The sequence below is a fragment of the Pocillopora verrucosa genome, chromosome 5, assembly GCF_036669915.1.
Source record: "Pocillopora verrucosa isolate sample1 chromosome 5, ASM3666991v2, whole genome shotgun sequence".
Lineage (NCBI taxonomy): Eukaryota > Metazoa > Cnidaria > Anthozoa > Scleractinia > Pocilloporidae > Pocillopora > Pocillopora verrucosa.
This window is the reverse complement of record NC_089316.1, coordinates 17,709,941-17,722,749: the sequence shown is the minus strand read 5'-3', so window position 1 is coordinate 17,722,749 and position 12,809 is coordinate 17,709,941. Positions and strand designations below refer to the sequence as shown.

Genomic DNA, 12,809 nt, shown 5'->3' with positions numbered 1-12,809 from the left:
GTTGTGGTTTTTCTTTGGAAAAACTTAATTGCTTTTGGTGATTTGAATAAACTTTCGTGTGGAGGACTGAGTATTTATTTCCTTAGAAATACTTCACAGTGCAACTCCGCTGTTTTTCAAGCTTTTCTAAGACGAAAGATCACTCTCTGATCGTTAAATGCCTCTCATAAACGCAAGAACAAATGCACGTCTCTATTTTTCTGCAATGCACTGTTTAATTTCATCCCATTTCAAAACATTTACGGCTATCTATGAAATTTCTATTTTTATTATAATGCGTAAACTACTTCGAATGCCTCTGCATTACAAGTTAAATAAGAGCGCTATCAATGAATTTCTTTTCACTTTCAATGAGGTTGTTTGCGCCATAAACAGGTTTTAATTGTTTAAAAATCACCAGTGTTAAAATAGTTTCTTTCCTGTTTGTCCTGAAAGCTAAAATAACCCATTTCGATTACCCCACAATCTAAATTAAGCCCAAATATTACTACATTTAACATGCACCTAGAAATTTCAGTGCAAAAAGGGACATACAACTAACCTTTAATTACTTCAGCTGTCTGCCCTTTTTATTTTGTAACTAAGTCTGATACGTTTTCCTTCTCTCTGACGATATCTTAACTGCTTTTCAACGGAATATTGTTTTCACACTCAAGGATGTCTACATTAGTAATAAAAAGAATCTTGAGCGATTGGTTTCTATACCCCAACGTGAAGATACAGCCAAAATAAATTTCGTTGCTGAGGAAATATGTTCCATGGTATTCCAAGAAGGAAAAAAGCAAAAGAACCTTGAAAATTTTTTTGTAACTAAAAAAAAAAACAATTTTTAATGAAATACAGAATTCACTTCTTGTTTACATACTCAAGTTTTCTCATAAATATTCATTCAACGTAACGTTCGATTTGTCATGGAGACTCAAAATGTTCTCATCTTCATCCAACGTTTGTGACAAAAAAAAGATCATCTTTCTCAATATTATTGCTGAGCCTAAATTTTCCCGTCTCTTACATTGGTTTTAAATGATCTATTTATTGCTTGCGAGCATTTTAACTGATCCATTTATCTTTACAGTACAACTCGATCCAGGCCAGATGTTTCCGATACTATATATTTTGTACTTTCCATCTTTAATTCCTCTGCGCATGGCCACAAGTCAGCAGTGTGAACCCTCTCAGCAGTCAGAGAGTGGAAAAGCTCTCAAAGGTCACATCTTTAAATCGAAAAAGGTACAAGATCCATACCAGTGTCTGATATTCTGCTACAGCGAATTCACATGTCAGAGCTGCAATTACGTCATAACTGGTAGACTTTGCGAGTTGAATAACAGAACCAAAGAAGCAAGACCTGGAGATTTTGTCCGAGATGAAACTAGATTCTACATGCGACGATGAAAGAACAGAGGTTCGGAAGCAAAAAATTAAAATAGTCTTTAGACTTTTCATTGTATAAAAGATAAGTAAAAATAAATACTTGTCACTGCTATAAACATCAAGTTTCTTTCAGTTCCTGGACAATCACAACTAATAGGTATCGTTAAGTCAAAATTTTCAGCAATTTAAGAAATTTTTAAACTTCCATATGACGGTAACACAGCTACTTTTGAGGAGGAGAGATTGTGTTAGAGAGGTGCGAGATATACAGACAGAGAGAAAGAAAGTGCTTGTTTGAAAGCTCGTTCAAAGATGCCAAGGGTTTAGTATACTATTAAAATTTCACTATATTGAAATGTGACTGATTCCATTAGCGTTCTCCTGGGATCGGGTTGAAACCCGGATATATTCCCCATACAATCCACACATCGCATATGTAGTTCATCAGATTAAATCAGAACCTCGCATAAATCGATGTGGGAAGGGAGTGGGGGCTTGGGGAGAAAGAGTCTCCTCTGTTCAACAGGGGAGTCGAAGCCTAATAGGGATAAGAAATTAATGCGGTTGGCTCACGGCATTTCCCAGGATGTTCCCTTCAGAGCATGCGTGTCTTAAACACTCAATGAATCAATGAAACTTAGCATATAAGACGTAACCTCTTAGCCTTCGAGGAATTGTTTAATATGGCCACATTAAAGTATTCCTCGTTGAAATTATGCTCGGTTGGTTAATTGAACAGTACAATACGATCAAGAAAGTAATTGTCGTCGAACGAGAAGCATTTTACTGTTTCTTTGCCAAAGTCTCATTAGGCTCCGTTCCCGAGATGCCTGCCGAGTCTTGTAGAGAGATCAAAGCCAGCGAACAAGGGATGGCGGTTAGCGGTAGATATTGGCTGGAGCCCCGGGAGACAAAAATGAAATCTAAGAACTTTCTGGTAATTAACTAAATTATTATTCTTCACCTTTGGACAATTCAAGAAAAATAGATTTGTATCGTAATAGTAAGAATTTCTTTCTTGCAGACAATTCACGAAAAAATAAATTAGCACCATAAATGAAAGTTTGCATGGAATTCTTTATTTCTTTGCAGGTTTATTGTGACATGGTATCAGTGGATCAGGTCTGGACTCTCCTCGCTCGGTTTTCAAACAGTGACACTAAAAACTGGATGGATGACTCAGGGGATTGGTGGTATGACAGTACTCAAGCTGCAGGAGAAACCGCTGATCCGTCGTATAACGCAGACATGATCTCGCCGGCGTTCTGGCTGATCGGTGGCAGTGAGCTTAAAATTACGCGCAATGATGACTCTGGACACACCCCTCTATTGCAAACAATAGGGAACTGTCTGAGTGGGAAGACATTCCGCTCCAAAATTACCAGCTATGGTAACTTCAGAAACGGTTCAGTTTGGTCCAATGGTAAGAGCCTGGGAAAATGCAAAGTTCAATATGGTGGACAATACCAAACCACTGAGGGCTTCGGACAGGCTTCATGCAGTAGTGACCTGCAAGGTGCTGATGAGGTCGGATTCTGGTGTGCCAAGGGCTGGAGTGGTTCTGTGATCATGATTGGAGGAGGCGGAGCTGATTGTTCAGATGCCGATCACGGAATTGGGACAACGGTGGCGAAACTTACCTCTTTTAAAATCAAGGAAAATAACAGAAGAGAATCTGACTTTAGTAACGACGCATGGGGTTCGATAACTAAAAGTTACTCATTGAATTTATGGATTCGTTAATGCACGCATCACTTTTAAACTCGTAGGTGAAATGCCGTTTAAGATATACGCGAAGAGTGAATTTTTCCAAAATTCATGCATGAAACGTGAACAGAACTACCTTCTGAACACAGACTGCATAGTAAAAGTGTAAGTAGTTATATAAAGGGCCTCATTGATTGTTATGCATCTAGTTTTAAAGAGATGCGAAAGTCTACATAGTTAATCAGGGCGTGCTTTGATTTTCATCGTTAATTTTTTTCAGTTTTAGATATCTAGGTCTTTGGGATCATTTTTTAGACGTTAACCTTGCGTACTTGTTAGCTTGATGGCCGCAAGTTTTTCAGTTTTTAACTGACTGTCGTCACCCTCTATAAATAAAGTTAACACATACATACATCGACAAGAATTGAAGCTGCTCAAGCAGGGCGACAAATTCTTACCATATCTATTGTTGGGACTGTTGTCATCGTCGATCTCAAGACTTTGAAGCCCTTTTCCTTTTATTCGAGTATTCTTCTGCAAGTTTGCTCTTCGGGTGGAGAGGATAAAACGAAAAGAAAGGAAAACCAGCTACAATGCTGTAGGTCATTGTATGTCAAGGCATGACGATAGGCACCATTTTGAATTATCTTCATTACTCCATTTACTTGGGAAAAAAATATTGACCTATGTACTCATCCTCAGATATTCGATCAGCAAAAAATAGCACGACTTTGGGGACAGAAGCAAACCTAATTGTCGTTAAACTTCAATGTTTTGACATAAAACTTCAAAGCTGTTACCAGCAAGTCTTTAACCAACTGGCAGAATATTCACAAACATATTTCCACGGAAACTGTGATTTAAGTGTTTGGTAATGTTGTGTTCCTTGTCGTTACTGGTATCAATTGAGCTCTGCGAGATCTAACTCAAGAAAGCCACCCTTGAAATATCTGCCTTCGTTTGTTGGCTGCAAACACCATTCCCACCACCATCAACATGCGCGAGAACGTCTCAAATAGTAGAGATGCAATCGACGGCAACTTGAACCAGTCTCCCGCTGATCTTGCAAATATGAGCCAATTCCCATTTTCCCATAATCCCACCATTTTAAATGGCTAATTAGCTATATCGCGGAGCCTACTCTTGTGCAATAAAAACTCGACGTCCAACAAGCCGACGACTTTAAAAATCACAAGACTGCGCCTCTTTCTAAAGCTCCTAAGAACAAAAACTTAATTGCGTGAGATGAAAACTATATGCCAAATATAAAGGAATGAAAAATTTAGAGAAACAAGAGACAATTAATGTATTATTTTTATTGGGAAAATCTTAGAGTATTATCTGGATTGTTTACTTTAACACTGTACGACGCTCTCATAAGTATACCACATTTCACAAGATATATCTTGAGTGGATATAAAAATCTGGGTAAATGTATTTCCCTTCTTCTTCTTCTTTTTTTTTAACGAGTGTTAATAAACGAGGAAGATGAATGCCACTGAAGATGATACGAATTAAAGGCAACGTGTATGTCTCCACTCCAAAATAGACAACAGATGATATTTGAAAAGTTTAAACGCACTTAAAAGTTGAAGAGAACGCTCTAACAAAATACCCCAGGTGGTGTACCTACCTAATTAAATATAAAAACTGAATACAGAAGGAAAAAAAAATTAATGCGCTGAGGAATGTCCAAAGCCTTTAGTTTGTTCTACGAAACTTGAGTCGGAAAAATACAACAAAGAGAACAAAAACTTATGAATAAACTAAAAATAATGAAATTTCTTCTAAAAGGATTTAAAAACGACGGGGCTGATTCTAAAGAGGGGACACAAATATTGATCCACAGGACTAAACTTATACAAATAAATACGTATTACTGGACATAAATTAAGTAACAATACAAAATGATGTAAAAATCAACTTCAAGTACACAACGCAACTAATGAAACATACAAACACTCACAGGTAATTAAAACCCAAATACGATACACACAGAAAACGGCAATCTGCAAAAATAAATTCTTTAATCAGTGTAAATCACGGTAAAAAAAATAAAAAGAGACCGTAGAAGATGGAGTAAGAAGCGTAACGAACGTGTTGAGAGGAGATGATATATTCTGCACTGCCCTTTTGTAGGTGCTGGGGGTATTTTTGTGAAATACGAATGGAAAAATTAAACGTTGCACCGTGTGTGATAGGCTTTAACTGGTAAATCGACACTATTAATTTGCATACGAGTTTATCAAGTGAGTCATCAGTGAAAGTCCAATGAAGGTTATTCTGCTTGCACAAATAATCGCATACTTGTTTGCCTTTTCTGTAAGAAAATGGCACTGAACTTTTTATGTAAGAGTCAGCTCAACTGGGTTAACCTTTAGCCGTAAAACGGCCAAAATTAGCAATTTTTTGCCACTAGTTTATGTCGTCACACTGGAAAAGACAAGAAACATCAGAGTGTAGTAAACACAAGCTCAAATTTTTAAAGCAGTAAAGTGAAAAACATTTTGGGACCGAAAGGTAAGTATTTTAGTGTTTTACTACCCAAATTTAGTGTTTTGCTTTGTAGTTTTATAACGTACAGTAAATAGTCAAATTAATAACTCGAAAAGCCTTCAGCTAAAATTTAACTCCGTTAAAAAGCTGATACTTTCTTGATCTGATATCTCAATTAGCGATAACGCCAGAAATCATTTGCTTTGATGATATTAAATATATATATGCATAACTTGCTAAAGTACGTTGTCGTGAAATAATGCACTTAGCATGCAATAATTAATCTGAATACACAATTTGAACTGTATTAATGTTCAAATTGATCCCTCGACTGCCTGGACATCTGGGGCAACTGATAATGCATTTTGGGAGTGGTAGGGATGCTTGCTTAATAGTGGCTATGGCTGTACCTGTCATTGAATTTGCCTTCTTGTTTGTAACAGATTTTCCATTCATTGTATGTTATTTTTTTCAAAAATTTTTGTCCGCAAGAAGAAACCTTTTTTACAGAAGAATCCTTTTCCTATAACGTGTACAACTGTTGCTTAAGTTTACAATATTACTGATATTTAATCATAACTGAATTTTCACAAAAATTATTTGCCCACCAACCAATCAGGGTGGAGTTGAAAACTGCAGTAAGGTCTATTGGATATAGTTAAAGTACTGAATTTCACACTATGACTTACAACTACAAACCAAGGGGCCTTTTAATGGTGTTAAATTTAAAGTCAGTATGGTCCAGAAACTATTCTTATTTTTAGAAGGTGAGGCTGGGTGATGGATGCGCAACACAACAGCGTCAAAAAAAAAAAAACACAAACAATCAAGCAAATAACTAAGTTGTGCAAAGTTTCCAGGGATAATATAAATTTACCACCATAAACAGTTAAAAGGCCTTATAGATTTTACTCGTAGCTTCTTTAAAGGTACAGCTTCCTTAAAGGTACAGCATCTTATGACGTTCTAACATGACTACCAAGTTGTTAAATACGTATTTTAATATGATTGATGCTAATTGTTTTATAAAGTTGGAATAAACTTAATGTCAAGGATAAAGAAGCGGATTACCACACTAATGACGAGTTTTGTGGATAATCAAAAAAAGCGCTTGGTTCAGTTACGTGGTTCAACGAAAGGTTAATGTTGTTTGCCTGCTGGGATTTTATGTCTTCCAGACCAATGTCAATGTTACCGCTATTTTGACGTGCTAAGATAACATTGAATATACATTTTCAAGACCTGTTCTCGATGAAGTGCACTTCTTGCGATTGTGCTGCAGTTCAGCGAGTCCTTCGGAAAAACATGTCACCGAGAGCAGAGCTCGTAAGACACTAATATATAGATTTAGCCAAGCCTAAAAGCGGAGCTCGTATTTTTTTTCCCGCACGCCTCAAGGGCACAACGCCTTGCCCCGACCAGGACTAGAACCCGGGTCGTCCGACTCGGAGCCCAGTGCACTGACCACTGGACTACTGAACAAAGCCGTGGCGTTGGTGTGCCCGCGGCACAGTTGACCACGCATGTTAAAAGTAGCACCGTGTACGGTCGTACGGTCGAACGGTCGTACATCCAAATCTTTTCGGCTTGATGGGCTACTGCTATTTTGTATAGTTATGGGGCTACGCTCTGCGAGCTCCGCTATTAAGAAAACAAGTATTTCCTAGGTCTGAAATTCCCTTTGGTTCCATTTGACGGGGCTGTCCTGGTGTACCGGTACACGCGGGAATTCCTATTGTTTCATATCCATACATAGTTGTGACGCAGTTCGTTAATGTTTCGTTCCTTTGTGTACCGGTACAAGAGGACACAACCCATTTGACCGTGAGTAGTGTTTAGAATTAGTATATGTAATCACATGAGGCCAAGTACTATTAAGGATTAATTGCACGAGAGTTTTCAAAATTTTCCAAAATTTGGAAAATTTTGAAAACTCAAGTGGAATTAATCCTTGATAGTACGAGGTCTCATGGGATTACTTGTTTATCAATAAAGGGCAAAATTTATACGAAGGAAAATCACGCGCGCAGTCTATTTTTATCTGGGAAGCCTGTTTAGCGCTACGGCAAATCATCAATCAAATTGAACTGACCAATCGATTCAATGAAATTTTATTCTCCAAAACTGTGTCGTGATACACTGCCAAAAGTCTAGAAAACAAAGCTCATTTCAACAGAGCGTTTCTGCCAACAGAAAAACAACAAAGTGCTTTTAACTGAACAAGGTAATCATGCCCTCTCTTGATTACTAAAAATGCCCTCGATTAAGAAAAAATGCCCTCTCTCTCAACCAATCAGCGCTCAGTAATTTTGCCCTTTATTGATAAACGAAGAAATCGTATTTTAACCAAAGGCAGAAGATTCGTATACGAATGGAGCGCAGCTAGATAAGGTAATATTCTTCCCCGCGAAAATTACAAAAGCAAAAGTTAATAGACTCCTTCCGATTTGTTTTTTCCCGCGCAAGTAACAAAAATGTTCTCCTCCCTGTCCCCCTCCAATCACACTTCAACCAGTCGGGGGAGGTGAGTGAAGAATTCTTAACACGTCTTCAGAAGGCTTGGTTACGTAGTTGAGCGTATTTAAGCTGCTTTAAAAAGTAAACCCAAAAAAAATTTATGTTGGTGGAGAAAGCAAACTGAAAATTTATCTGAAAAAATGAGCTCAAACGGAAAAGATAACAAAAGAATCTCGGGCTTGGTGAAGCCTCTTGTGGAATGAAAAACAGAGGTGAGACAAATCGACACCTTGTGTTCACTACGTCTGAGTTGTACGTGTAGTTAACGTAAGTAAGAACGTTTTAACAAACTTGAGTTCAAGATTGTTCAAGACTTCGTTACGAAATGCTGATACATGTAGCAGCTATGGTTTGTAGCCAGGGACTGTTCCAGCTTATACCCATATTTCTTTTTTTGAGCATTGCTCGTGTTAATTTTAACCGTGACAAATTACTTAATAGGAAAGTTATTTGTAACCTAGATAAAGAAAAAATTTACATCGAAGTCACGAGAGGTTTGGTTTGTTTATTTTAAATTAAACTTACATAATGCGATTACATGAAGTTGCTGCGTAAATGAATTCTTTCGAAGAGAATTATGGTCAGCTTTTTCTTTATTTTTTTTTTGCCTTGCTTTGCTTTGTTTTGTTTCGATTTACCCTCCAGCACATAGCAACTTATGATTAAATTAATTAATTGTAGAATGGATTCTTTGGTTCACCACTGAAATAAAACAAAAAAAATGTTTAGTGAAAGTCATATTTCTTTTGGATTATTGCTTATCAAATGATCACAGTGTGATTAAGTTGTGATAAAAGTACAACCAGAGACGAGCGGTGGTGAAGATTTGTTGTGGCTGCACTTCAGGATTACAGAGAATAACTTAACTATTCAAGGAGTGTCTTCCTCTGAGTGTCAAATTTGGCAAAGATTACAATTTTTGCCCCTAATATGACTTACTTAACCCTTTACACCCTAACATCAGTATGCATATTCTCCTTACTGTTCTTTATACAATTCCTAAGGTGCTGACAAGGAGAATTTGTTTACTAATCAAAAGATTCTTTTGTTGGTGATCATTCCCTTTACTCTCATGACCTTGATGTAAGATTCAGGGATATTGTAAGGAGAAATTAGATGCTAATCACTCTTAGGGTTTAAAGGATTAAAGAAAAGAAGGAAGCTAAAAAAATTATATGAAAAGTGCTGTTGCTGCCAAAAATCACATTGACATAATTTATTTTAAAATATTGCATACTTTTTCTTTCCATTGCATTTTTATGAAGTTGTTTTGTTTTCAAGTCTGTTATTTTCTTCACTTTTCTGTTACTTTTTTTTTGCTCAATTTACTTATGTTTGTATCATTTGTATAAGTTCTTTACTGTAAATTGTATTTGTTCTGATTTATGTTAAACTTTGCTGGATCATTTTTCTCAATTGTTTTAAATCATTCTCTATGGTCTTTAACTGGATCTCGTACAACATTTGTTAGTGTCTTTTGTTCTCCTTTATTTTGTTTTCTTGTTTGTCTGTTTCTGAAGTAACTCATTATTTGTGATTTTATGTTAGCAACCACTTTGATTGTTCACCTTGCTTTGATTCTTCACTTTTTTGTTTTGTTTGAAAGTTTATTAAAGAGTGTGTTTTTGTTTGGACCGTTACAAGTAGTTTTGGCCATCATGAGCACCTCAGGGACTGTGATTCCCGCTAGCCACAAAATTTGCATTTTTTCTCTTTCATTTATCTTTTTTTGAACCAGTGATGCAGTTGTTTTCTTCAGCTCTTCAACATTTGCTTAGCAAGTCTCTGACATCTTGCAGTTCCCATAATTTTCCCCTTCACCTGCATACTTGCTTCTTGATGTACACTGATGATAAGATATTACCCAATAAATGTGTCCTGAAGTGATTTCTAATTTTGGTTACCCACAGTTCTAATTTTTTTTGTTCATTATATAATGGATGACAACCCAATTGGTAGCCTTTGACAACCCATGCCCTTTGTTGGAGAAAAGAATGCCTATGCCTGAGATATATTATATTACAGTTCTCCTCTTTTTGCACCAAATGGAGGCTATTTAAGGTTAATATCCTTCAAATATTTTTCAACATGTGGGAAAAATTGTTATGAATAGCTTACTGTTTATGGTGTGGCAGATTCAGATCATTACAGTGTTCAAATCTGTCCCAAATTGTCTCCTCTTAACCAACTACCTGAAATCTTGACCCTTTTACTTCCAAAATCTTAGCATTGACTTACTCAACTGAAAACCTTGCACAGTTTGTTTTAAGTATTGCTGAGAATATGCTTGAGATTGTTTTAATGCTTAAGTAAAAAGTTGTCATCAAGTTGTTTTAGATTTCTTATTTTCTTAATGGCAATATATTTTTTTCAGGCCCTTCTTTATTGGAGCTGTGTGTCCCAGAAAGATAAGATTATTAAGCATGCCTGTGATAAGGAGTTTCAAGCACTTTTTAACAAGCCTGTATAGGACAAGTAGTAAGTTTTCTGGGAGACTGATTAGGCTCTCTATTCTTTTTGTGATTAACTAGCTTGGATATCATGCTCGATTTTAGACCACAAACTTCAGTTATCATGACAAGATAGTCAAAGGGGGGCACAAAAGTGTCCTTTCAGGGAGTGGGGTAATAAAAATAGAAAGTCTTGTCTTTTTCATGCAACACATTCTTTACCATACTTGTCCAGAGTTTGTTTCGGTTCAAACTTTGTTAAACATAAGCAGTTAATGCCTGGCCTCAAGGGATACTCTGAGTTTTCTTTTTCCAAGACTCTAAAACACCCCTTGAACTGAAGCCAAAGGGCCAATTAGAGTCAAATAAAAAATGGCTTTTGAGTTCGGAGGTATAACATCATGATTTTAAACAATTGCAAAAGAATTTGTAGTACTTACATACTTAAACATGTACTCTCAAACCAACTCTTACGCTTTCAATTTAGTCAGCGTAAGTAAGAATTAATCGCTGGTTCATTTTTTTATCAGTGGGTACTGTCTTACAGTGAGAGAGGGATGGGGTTTAACTTTTCATTATCAAATTGTTGGTGACATTTTTTATTATTTTCCCCCTGATCTTAATTAACAGTTATCAGCAAAAATTAGGAACTCAAAATAAATAATAGACTACAGCAAGACACTTAGACATAGGACTACTGTGCGTTTTCTACTTAAATTCAAATGCTACTTACTTAAAATAATCCAATAATCATTATGTACTGAAACAAAATGTTTAATTTGTGATAAGTCTATTGTGAATGAATTGAAAGATTACTTATAGAGTGCAATACAGGATTTCCATACTACACACTGGCTTGAAATTAAAGCTTTTAAAGAATTAACTAAACAACACTAAACATTCTAGTAGTTAAAAGAAAACATTAAAATTTGATGTGTCCATCACCCTCTGCATTCCAATGAAAGATCACATCAAACAATATAATTATCTTAAGGCATTTTCCGATTGCTTCAAAATATTTTTAAAAATGTGCACCAGGAATGTACAAAGAGCAGTATCATACATAAAAACATATTAAACAGCTCTTACATTTCTTAATGTATGGTTACTCATAATTTGATATAAAAGTTGTCCAAAAAGCATTCCAATGGCTAAATAATTTACCAAAGCTTTCTAAACATCACTGATACCTTTGAATTAAGAGATCTACTTGACCTCATGGGATTTCCCTTGCAAATATATGATTGTGTGATTAAATTAGATTTGTAGAATTGAGCAATAGAAAAGAAGAAATGAAATTCATCATATTTGGGAGATGATGCTTATGTAACTGTGATGCTGTTACATACATTTCCCATCTGCTCCCCATTGCTCACATGTGCCAGTTCCTGTGAAAGCACAATGTCAGCCAAGGAAATTGTAAAAGCACAGTGATCTTATAGAAATTTCTTAATATATACAGATCCATTCCCTATTGTGTGTTTTTAACCCTATACACACCAACATCATTTTATATGCATATTTTCCATACTTTTCTCTGTGTTCTGACAAAGAGAATTTACTCATCAATCTAATAAAATAGGGATTCTTATCAATAAAAAAAATATATCATGTACTAGTTCAATTTTATCTGTCTAAAGTTTTCCTCTTGTTTGATGGTGTGTTTCTGTTGCAGGCAAAGAAAATTAAAGAGCAGAGACTTGAAAAGAGAGAACAACTGCACCTATTGTAGCAAAGTTCAGAAACAGAAGATGCAACAAGGAAAGAAATGATAAGAAACGTTAACATGAGACATTTAGGCTTGTGGAAACTTAAAAAGGAAGTGTTGGAAGTCCCTGTGCTCATTTTGAATGCTATGATTTTCACATTTGTTTTGTACCTTCAGGTACTAATGGAAAAGCTAACATCATTGTAGAATTCGTGAATTAAAAGCAAATTATGGCTAAATATGTGAAATATGTGAGAATTACTCATACAGGGTATAAAGCTTATTCTAAAATGCCAGTTTTAGTTGCCCCAGATATGGTAATGTCATTTCCTGTGTACATTTCCAGCTTTTCAAAAAGTGAGATTTTATTTTAAAACTGAAATAGAAGCCAATGTATTTGGGAAGGTGAACCCATGAACACGTGTTATTATTTCTGTCTCAGTGTCTCAATCTGCTGTTGCTGAGATGTCAAAGAGGAAGTTCCATTGTGCGACGGTGATAATGATTTGTTTCTTATTATGTGCTGAGCTTTTGGAAAGAGCATATTATTAATTAAA

General features: G+C 35.9%; 1 long non-coding RNA gene and 1 pseudogene across 1 annotated transcript; both read left to right on the top strand.

Moving 5' to 3' along the window:
• The first annotated feature begins 1,146 nt into the window (after window positions 1-1,146).
• On the top strand, window positions 1,147-3,117 carry LOC131772736 (uncharacterized; annotated as a pseudogene).
• Window positions 3,118-8,168: 5,051 nt separating this feature from the next.
• LOC131781768 (uncharacterized) lies at window positions 8,169-12,809 on the top strand. The gene is made up of 3 exons (XR_010717540.1): window positions 8,169-8,306; window positions 10,469-10,572; window positions 12,220-12,809. It is a non-coding gene; the product is annotated as an uncharacterized lncRNA (long non-coding RNA).